This window comes from Citrus clementina, unplaced genomic scaffold (genome assembly GCF_000493195.1).
Source record: "Citrus clementina cultivar Clemenules unplaced genomic scaffold, Citrus_clementina_v1.0 scaffold_1, whole genome shotgun sequence".
In the NCBI taxonomy this organism is placed as follows: domain Eukaryota; kingdom Viridiplantae; phylum Streptophyta; class Magnoliopsida; order Sapindales; family Rutaceae; genus Citrus; species Citrus x clementina.
Window position 1 is genome coordinate 11,475,049 of NW_006263303.1, and position 10,515 is coordinate 11,485,563.

Sequence of the window (10,515 nt, forward strand, 5' to 3'; positions counted from 1 at the left end):
CGCCAATTTGAACCTCATTTACTCCCTTAATTCGTCTAGTATTCCTGAGTGATAATGCCCCTAAAATACATAAAATACTTAATTAAAATAAAACACATGTAATTAAATCACAAGAAGGTTAAATATATAAAAGTAAGGGTCGCCATTAGCCATTCTTGCACATTTGGCAATAATCCCTCCAAAAAGTATTGGCATTGGTGCCATTTCTCGTACCCATGATGTGGACACTTCAAGAGTAGCCCATTGAATCGCTCCCATGTTTCGAAAAATTGCTCGTCCTCTCTCTGGGTAAACTCCGAGATTTCCCTGCGAATAGCATTGGTTTTATGCACTGGGAAATATTTATTCAAAAAATTTGTAACCATTTGTTCCCATGATGCAATGCTATTAGTAGGCAATGTATTAAGCCATGAACGAGCTCTATCCTTTAAAGAAAATGGGAATAGTCTAAGTTTAACATCATCGTCTGAAAATTTTTCATATTTAAAAATTTGACAAATGGCATGAAAATCATTCAGATAATTATATGGATCCTCATTTTCTAGGCCATAAAATGTGGGGAGACAATTTAGCACACTAGGTTTTAATTCGAAACTCCTAGCAGCTACATTTGGGTATCTTATGCATGATGTGCTCAAATTAGCTAAGGGACTGAAGTAGTCCTTAAATGGCCTCTCTTGTGGTTGCAAATCCATTTCAAATTTATTTTTAATGTGCTTTTGTGTGCGAAGTGTTTTTTCTAATTCAAAGTCTATAGGTTCAAGATTAGGTAATAATGACCTACGACCATGCATGCAAAACAAATAAAATGAAAATAAAGATGGGAACAAAACAAATAAAAATAAATAAGAGGGAGAAATTACGATACTAACCTTATTGCGCTATTAAAACCTTTCTATAAAAATACACAAAAATAAATACATGAAATAAATTAACTAAAAATAAATTAATAAGATAAAAAAATTACAAAGAAAAATAAATTGAAAATTAAATTACAGAATTTTAAAGAAGAGAAAAAGAAAAGAAATACTAACTTTTAAATGTAGATTCACTTTTTTTTTCTTTTTCTTTTTTTTTAATAATAAAAAAATACAAGAAAACAAATAAAAGAAATTATTCAAAAAAATTAATTCTATGAATTAAAATTACTTACCTCCCCGGCAATGGGGCCCAAAAACTTGTTGTGCAAATTTTAATGTACTCGCAAGCGCACGAATCTATTGTAGTATAGATCAATGGTAACGAGTGTCGATCCCACGAGGAGGTGGATTTTAATTATATGTAGAATTAATTTTGTAAATGGGTGGTTGAAATTGTGGTGGAAGTGATTTAAATTATCCTAAAATTGGAATTGAGATGGCGATAATAAATTCTAAAATTGGAATTGCAATGGCGAGAATAAATTGAAGCGAAATCTATTGAAATGACGTACTTGGGTATCTGGATCCGTATCAACATGCATCATGGGCTAAATAATCCTTATTAATGCCAATTAAATCATGAGGGGGGAATCCACACCTCATGAACCACGCTCTAATCAATATGGTGCTAAGGGCTTATCGTGCCAAATAATAATAACCTTGTACTAGGGGGCCGGTGAAACCAAGGCGGTACTAGACAAGAATATTATTATTTGTCGACGAGAAGTCAAAACATACAAAAACTAGAGGGGAAGAGAAAATAAATTTACCAAATTAAGCCCATGACACATGTTGAGACTTCACCTTCAACCCAAGCTTGAACGGAAATTAGCTACTCATAATTGAACTAGGGGCAAAATGGGAATTTATTAAAATACGAAGAAAATACAAGATGGAGAGGGAATTACAGAAAACAGAGTCCAAAAATGGATTCAGAGATATCCAATTAGGGGGGCAGGCCCCCTTTTTATAGATACATGGAGTAAATCATGGCCATCGGATTAAAAACAATTTGGACGCTCAGGATTGCGCCACGTCATCAGTCAACAGTCCACAGTTTGACCACGCGGATGAACAGTAACGCTGTTTCACTCGGATGAACAGTAACGCGGTTTGGTTGAAAATAATCCTGTGTGATGCATGTACCGTACGCAAGATTTTTCATCCACTGATATGCTGCCACGTCACCATCAACAGTACATAAGAATTTTAGCCCAACAGGATCGTGACACCTCATCAGTCAATGCCACATCATCGGTCAATGCCACGTCATCATCCGTCTATGTGAACAGTGTCGTGAACAGTAACGTAGTTAGTACCGTACACGTGAATAGTACCGTACATATGAATAGTGTCATTTTTCCTTTTATGCTCCTCCTAAGGTTTTCGACCGTCCTGAGTTCAAAAGTGATGTCCGTTTTGCCGTCTGATCTCTCCTTTATTGTGAAATAACTATAATGCCCCTAAAATACATAAAATACTTAATTAAAATAAAACACATGTAATTAAATCACAAGAAGGTTAAATACATAAAAGTAAGGGTTGTTAGTAAGACTTGAAATGTAAAATGACGGTTTTCTCCTTTATAAATATGCATTTTCTAACACTCAACACTAGCAGTCAAATAGAGTAAGGATCCGATCATACCTCAATATGTCGTGATATCAACTTCTTTACCTTTCTCATCTTTGTCCAACTTGATGGTAGTACTCATTGGAGTGCTTTTTGCCGTTCAATTATCATAGCCAAATCTTTTGAGTAGATCTTTCACGTACTTGGCTTGATTTATGAAAATTCCTTCCTCGTTTTGTTTGATTTGGAGTCCAAGTAAGTACTTCAACTCTCTCATCATACTCATCTCAAATTCTTTGCTCATACACGATGAAAATTCTTTACACAACAACTCATTAGTAGAACAAAAAATAATATCATCAACATAAATTTGAACAATAAGTATATCTTGGTTCTTATTCTTAACAAATAAAGTTGTGTCCGCTTTTCCCATCGAAAAATTATTATCTAACAAGAAGTTTTTAAGCCTATCATACCAAGCTCTAGGTGCTTGTTTTAGTCCATACAAAGCCTTAGATAACTTATACACGTGATCTGAAAATTTTTTATTTTCAAAACCAGTAGGTTGTTTCAAATAAACTTCCTCCATAATATAACCATTTAAGAAAACACTCTTGACATCCATTTGACATAAAATAAAATCCTTATGACATGCATATGCTAACAACATCCTAATGGATTCTAACCTAGCTACAGGTGCAAATGTTTCATTAAAATCAATTCCTTCTTCTTGGTTGTAACCTTGAGCCACTAATCTAGCTTTATTTCTTACAACCACACCAGATTCATCCATTTTGTTTCTAAATACCCATTTAGTGCCTATAATTGATTGATGTTCTGGATTAGGAACTAATTCCCACACATTGTTTCTCTCAAATTGATTCAACTCCTCTTGCATTGCCATAATCGAAGATTCATCATTTTCCGCATCCGCAAAAGATTTTGGTTCAATTTGAGAAATAAATGCAGCATGCTCACATGTGTTCCGAAGAGATGATCTAGTTGTAACACCTCGTGAGGGATCTCCTAAAATTACATCCTTAGGGTGAGAAGAAACATACCTCCACTCCTTGGGGAGTATTTGAGAAGTACCTTCATTTTGCTCTGCATTTGTTTCTTCATGATGTTCGTCTTGAATTCCATGTGGTGCATCTTTTTTGTTGTCATTTGATGCTTCTTCTTGTTGTCCTTCTTCTGCGTTATCATCAACAACGACTTTCTCCGTAGAGGAGGGGTTAGACTCATCAAATGTAACATGCAAAGATTCTTCCACAACCAAAGTTCTTTTATTATAAACTCTATAAGCTTTGCTTGAGTTTGAATAACCAAGAGAAATACCAACATCAGATTTTGGATCAAATTTACCAAGATTATCTTTTGTGTTCAAAACAAAACATTTGCATCCAAAGATTTTAAAATAGCCAATGTTGGGTTTTCTATCTTTCCAAAGCTCATATGGAGTTTTATTAAGATTAGGTCTAATCAACACACGATTCAAAACATAACAAGCAGTGTTGACGGCTTCGGCCCAAAAATACTTAGGCAAAGAATTTTCATTCAACATGGTGCTAGCCATTTCTTGAATGAACCTATTCTTTCTCTCTACAATTCCATTTTGTTGAGGAGTCCTAGGTGATGAAAATTGATGCTCAATGCCAAAATTATTACAAAATTTCTCAAAAGCATAATTTTCAAATTCTTCACCATGATCACTTCTAATACAAGAAATACTACATCCTTTTTTTTTCATTTTGAACCTTTTTGCAGAAAATTTTAAAAGTATCAAAGGCATCATCCTTATTAGCTAAGAATAATACCCATGTGAATCTAGAGTAATCATCCACAATTGCAAAAGCATAATATTTGCCATTTTAACTAGCATATCTAGAAGGACAAAATAAATCTATGTGAAGAAGTTGAAGTGGTTTTAAAGTAGAGATATGATTTTTTTTTTTAAAGAGGTTTTGATTTGTTTTCCAAATTGGCAAGCTTCACAAATTCTATCTTTTTAAAAACTGATTTTTGGAAGACCTTTAACCAAATCATTTTTCACGATTTTTGAAATCAAATTCATGCTTGTATGACCTAATCTTCTATGCCACAACCAACCATCATCATGCAATGCGGAGAAACATTTATCATTTGTAGATGCACAATCTATATTAATGGTATAGACATTAACACATCTATTTCCTACAAACAAAACCTTGCCATCACATGCAATCTCAATAACACATTTTCATTCATCAAAGATAACTCTATATCCTTTATCACATAGTTGACTAATGCTAAGCAAGTTGTGTTTTAAGTTTTCAACCAAACATACATTTTCAATGAGAGTAAAGGATACATTACCGACATTGCCAATGCCAATGATTTTTCTTTTTGAATTATCTCCAAACGATACATCTCCACCATTTTCGACCTTGGTAAAACTTGAAAATCAAGAATAATTCCCGGTCATGTGTCTTGAACAACCGTTGTCCAAGTATCACTTATTCTTCTTCTTCTTCAAGCCCTGTAGAGAAAATCTCAAGTTTTAGGTACCCAAATCTTTTTGGGTCCTTGAGAGTTAGCAATGGTTCTTTTCGGAACCCAGACACATTTCATACCATAATATGCATTTCTCTTCGTTGGACATCTATTTTTCATATGACCATCTTGATTATAATAATGACATACAATTTGATTGTCAATAGATGTATTCTTTACAAAATAACTCTTGTAATATTTTTGTTTCAAATTTGGCTTATAACCAATGTCTCCTTTGCCAAATACACATTTTTGTGAGTTTAGCAAGTTATCCAACATGTTTTGCCCATTTGTGAATTTTAGTACAATCTCATTTAGTTCATTGCTCTTTGTTCTAAGCATTTCATTTTCATTTTTCAAATCATTCACGTGTGACTCTAAATGCTCATGTGAAGCGCTAGAATTCTCAAATAATGTAACTCTATCAAGCAATGTTTTATTCTCTAATTCTAGGCATGTAATCTTTGCACTAAATGATTCATTTTCATTTTTAAGCTCTATCATTTTCTTTTTAAGACATATATTCTTTTTACCAATCTTCATCAATTCATCATGCAAATCCTTAAAGGTATCATGTAATTTATCATATGTAGGAAGAACACTTACCTCATCAACTTCATTACATGATTCTTCCCCAAAGGCCATGAGAGCTAGATTAGTCATCTCTTGTTGCTCTTTATCATCACTTGTTTCCTCATCACTATCATCCCACGTGGCCACCATAGCTTTCTTCTTGAATTTGTTGAGGAGAGGACATTCCGGTCGAATGTGTCCGGGCTTCTTATATTCATAGCAAGTAATTGGCTCTTTCATTTCCTTTTTGTTTTTGTGACTTCTAAACTTTCTCTGCTCATTATTCTTCTTGTAGAAATTTCTGAATCTTCTAGCCAACATAGCCAACTCCTCATCATCCATCTCGTTTTCCTCATCACTATCACGTTTTGAGGCTTTGAGAGCAATGCTCTTCTTCTTTTCCTCATGTTCTTTTTCTGCTGCCAAATCTTCTTCATATGAAATGATAGAGCCAATTAAATCATCAATGGGTAATACATTTAAATCTTTGGCTTCCTCAATGGCAGTCCTTTTTGGTCTCCATCCTTAGGTAGCGACCTAATGATTTTCTTAACTTTCTCGCTATTTGAAAAGGTCTTTCCTAGGACTCCTAGAGTGTTCACTATGTCCGTAAATCTAGTATACATAAAGTACACACTCTCATTTTGTTCCATTTAGAACAATTCATATTGTCGAGTGTACCTACTTAATTTAGATTCTTTCACTTGATTAGTGCCTTCATAAACAACTTCAAGTTTGTGCCAAATTTCATTAGCACTTTCGCAACTAGACACTCTATAAAACTCTTTCTTATCTAGTGCACAAAACAAGGCATTCATAGTCTTGGAATTTAGAGAAGCTTTTCTCTTTTCGAATTCATTCCATTCCCGTGAAAGTTTTGGAATATCTTCCCCAACTTCATTTTTAGTCAAAGGCATGAAAGGACCATCATTAACGATTTCCCAAATTTCGTAATCTAAAGCTTGCAAGTAAATTCCCATCCTAGTTTTTCAATAAGGGTAATCATTTCCATCAAAATATGGTGGTCTAGTGATGGACTGGCTTCCCTAAATATGGAATCATTTTGAGTTGCCATTGATCTTTAGCTCTAGACAGTTAAGTCTAAATAAGAGCACCTTGCTCTGATACCAAATGAAATATAAGTGTGCAACCCAAGAGAGGGTGAATTGGTATTTTAAAAATTATCCTAACAAAGCCACACAACAATCCAATCTAACGCTTTAATAAATTCGAAAGCAATAAGTTCAATGAAAGCACAATAACAAATAAGTAAGGGAGACGAAAAACAAACACACGAATTTTTTACGTGGTTCGGCAATCCCGCCTATGTCCACGACTCTAAGCGATCCAAGCTTGAGAATTTCACTATCCGAGCCTTTCCAAGGCTTCAAACGTTTACAATTAACTTCAAGGTGTCAATGAACCTTTACAACAAAGAGATTATCTCTCAATCTCTTCACTCAAGTGTCTCACACACTCAAACACTTACAATTAAGATGAAGAAATGAAAGTTACAACAAAACTCACTCAAAGAGTAGATATTCAAAATGAAGAACAAGAGATGATTCAATGTTTTATGATTTGCGAATTGAGAGCTCAAGATATCTCGTGTGCTTTTTGGTTTTGCTTGCTAGAGAGCTTGAAAATGAATTGGATTTGAGTTTATAAAGTTTGAGCTCAAAAACTAGCCGTTATGCAAATTTTGGTCATAACCGGCTTACCGTTTATGGAATCCGGTTAGCCGCTTTTATGTTACCGTTAAGGCACAAATTTAAATTTTAGAATATCTGGCATGCCGCTTTTCATATCCGGTTAGCCACTTTTGAAATCCGGATAGCCGCTTGCGAAATCCGGATAGCCGTTTATGCTCCAGAAGCTTACTGCCCAAAATCCAAATTGCCGCTTATCATATCCGGTTAGCCGCTTGCTACAGTAACTGCTGCAGTGAAATATTTCTAAAATTACAGTTTGACCCTAAAACTTTATAAAACTATATTATAGTCCAAAACGTTATGAAAGTTTTCAAATAGGTCCAATTTCATAATTTCCAAATAATGTTTTGTCAATCCCAAAACTTTCTGATATTATGATTTCACCCAAACTATGTAAAATTATAGAATGACCCAAAATATTTAAATATTTTCAAATAGGTCCAAATCTGAAATTTTAAAACTATATCAAAGGTTTTAAAATATTTTCATTTTAGTCCAAAACACTTTAATTCCGTAACATCATTTTCTTATTATAAAAGCACAATTCATAAATCTTTGTTTAATCAACACATGTGGTTTGTTATCATCAAAATCAATATCTATAGCCATATAGGCTAACAATATTTACTACTAAGAGTAGATCAATAACCTAGTTATTTTATTTTCATTGTTTCACTTAAATTAAATAGTGTGTATTTAAATTATACTTTTAGTTTTAGATAATTAAAGAAAATTAACAAATTAAATCTTTTCTGTGGATCAACCTTAAATAATAATAAGACGCTTATATTTGAGAGTTATAAATCACTTTTGAGTGGTGTCAACAAACACTCTCTTACATGTTTTTCTCTGAAGATTGATAGCACTCACATTTGTGTTTTCTCAAATTTAGCTTTTACCCCTCTTGTAAGCTTACATTCGCTTGTTTTTTTGCATTCTTTAATTTTCTCTCTCAATTATTTATTGAACTCAAACAAACTCAATCAAATGTAGTTGCAACAATCCAAGCTTAACAAATCATATCACAAACCAAGAAAGACAAAGAAGAATTGGATTTTAGCACAATCGGGATTTGTCTTTTCTTCTTTTGGTTTAAGTCGAACTGTAAGAAACAGGAATAAACAAACTTGAATAGCAAGCTGGAGAATGGAACAATTAAAGAAGATAGATTTGTGGAATCAAACAAAATTTAAGAAACAAGAAAAAAATAAGTTCAGAGTAGATCAAACCTAATTTAAAACTTAAGTTCTGACACCAATTCGTGTGAGCCTCTTAGAGATACGTGAGAACCTACACTCAATAAGGTTCTTTTGTTAAGGATCGTTCTAATTCAAATCCAAAAAACTACAAAATAAGTACCTTCACCCGTTATCTAGAAAGATAAAATTAATAGTATAATAAATCAAGAGTTGACGCCACACTTAAAAAAGAAAAGAAAGATTTTGAGTGATAAGTCAAGTTAAGTACACCACAAGATGAAATCTTAATCAGTTATAAGAGTTCTTCGAATAACCAAAGAGAAAAACTCTCAAAATTATTATAAAATCATATATGTAATTCCCAATAGTGTTATATGGATTTATATAATTGAATTTTACTAATGGAAAAAGAATTTTCTTATTGTGAAATATAACCTTAGGTAAAAAAGAAATAAAGGATTTTGTTTTCAAAACAGATTAGAAAACATTGACAAAGCATTAACCATCTTGAATACTCAATTTCGGCATATTAGTATCTTGAATAAGGTATGAATTTGAGACATGATTAATGGATCTTGTGAAGCTTTAGTGACTTGATTTTTATCATGAGGCTTGAATTATGATCACCATACTAATTATCATATGATTATATCCTCTTCAAATAATGACATAAAAATATTCGAGATCATCACTTTTAGGAATTCTTAATAAATATTTGAGTTAAATCGACAATTTATCTCAAAATTTAATAATTAAAAAACATTTATATTTACCCTTGCTCTTGCAGGAGCAAATTTGCACTACAACATCAATGTTTCATGAGCCTTTGAGCATTTTTTTTTCAAACATATATTATTTATTGAAAAACAATAATCTCTTAAGGTTATTAATAATTATACCCCTTCAGAAAATGATAATAGAAGACAATCATAATATTTTAGTTCACAGAATAATTCATATTAATTATGAAAATAAAAATAATTCATATCAATCACAAAAATAAAACTCATTCTCCGAAATATATTTATGTTGCACGTTCTTTATATCAAACGTAGGCATGCAAAAATAAGACACTAGCGAAAACTCTCAATTATGATTTTCTTTCATTGTAACTTGAAATAATATATCGTATGAGCTAGCTTCCAAAATTTCAATCCTTGAACTTTTGGCAAAAATTATTTTTCATTTATCATAAAATTTTTAATTTCATCTCCATCAAGAAGATGATGATAAGGGAAAATCATAATATTTTTTAATCTCATAATCTAACACACGATGGTGAATAAAATAATAATTTTTGTGCATCTCTTCAGGAGCACATCCTTAAAAATTTTTAATCATAATGCAATCTTTCGGGCATGCTTTCTAAATTTTCTTTCATTTGAAACCCACGCTTCAAAGTGAAATTCAATATTTTCAAATCAATATGACATTTCTATAATATTAATCATAATGAAATAGCGTAAAATTTAGTTGCAAAAGATATTAGGAAATTACCTTCACCTTAAATTCCATGAACATTCATGTTGTATCACTAAAAATTAATAATCGAATAGGTGAAAGTATACCATATGGTAGACTTATTGTTATTTTCTGCCCTAAAACCATGCAATAAATAACAATTTCTAAATTTCATAAAATTTATTTATTCATTGTTTGAGCATACATTATTAGTCCTTATTTACAAAGTATATGATTTATGAATTGGGCATATGATGTCAATACTAGAAGATATAAATCATAGGTTTCTAAATAAAATAGTGTTCACAACTGTTAATAAAATGGGCAATTCATTATGTAAGGTTATAACTTTCCTACTTCTATCATGAGTGATTTTATCTTGATCACTGAAGTAGAGACTTTGAGTACAATAGTTAATATGTATATGTGATTTGCATATTGAACTAGACTATAGTGAATTATGATCTACTTTAACAAATTTTGTGGATCATAATTCACTTAAGATTTAACAAGTTTAATTGACCTTAATCCTAAGTGGGTATTGAA

General features: G+C 32.1%; 1 non-coding gene across 1 annotated transcript; it reads left to right on the forward strand.

Annotated features, from left to right (window-relative positions):
• The first annotated feature begins 210 nt into the window (after nt 1-210).
• Nucleotides 211-314, forward strand: LOC112095979. The gene has a single exon (XR_002904139.1). It is a non-coding gene; the product is annotated as a small nucleolar RNA R71 (small nucleolar RNA).
• Nucleotides 315-10,515: the final 10,201 nt, after the last annotated feature.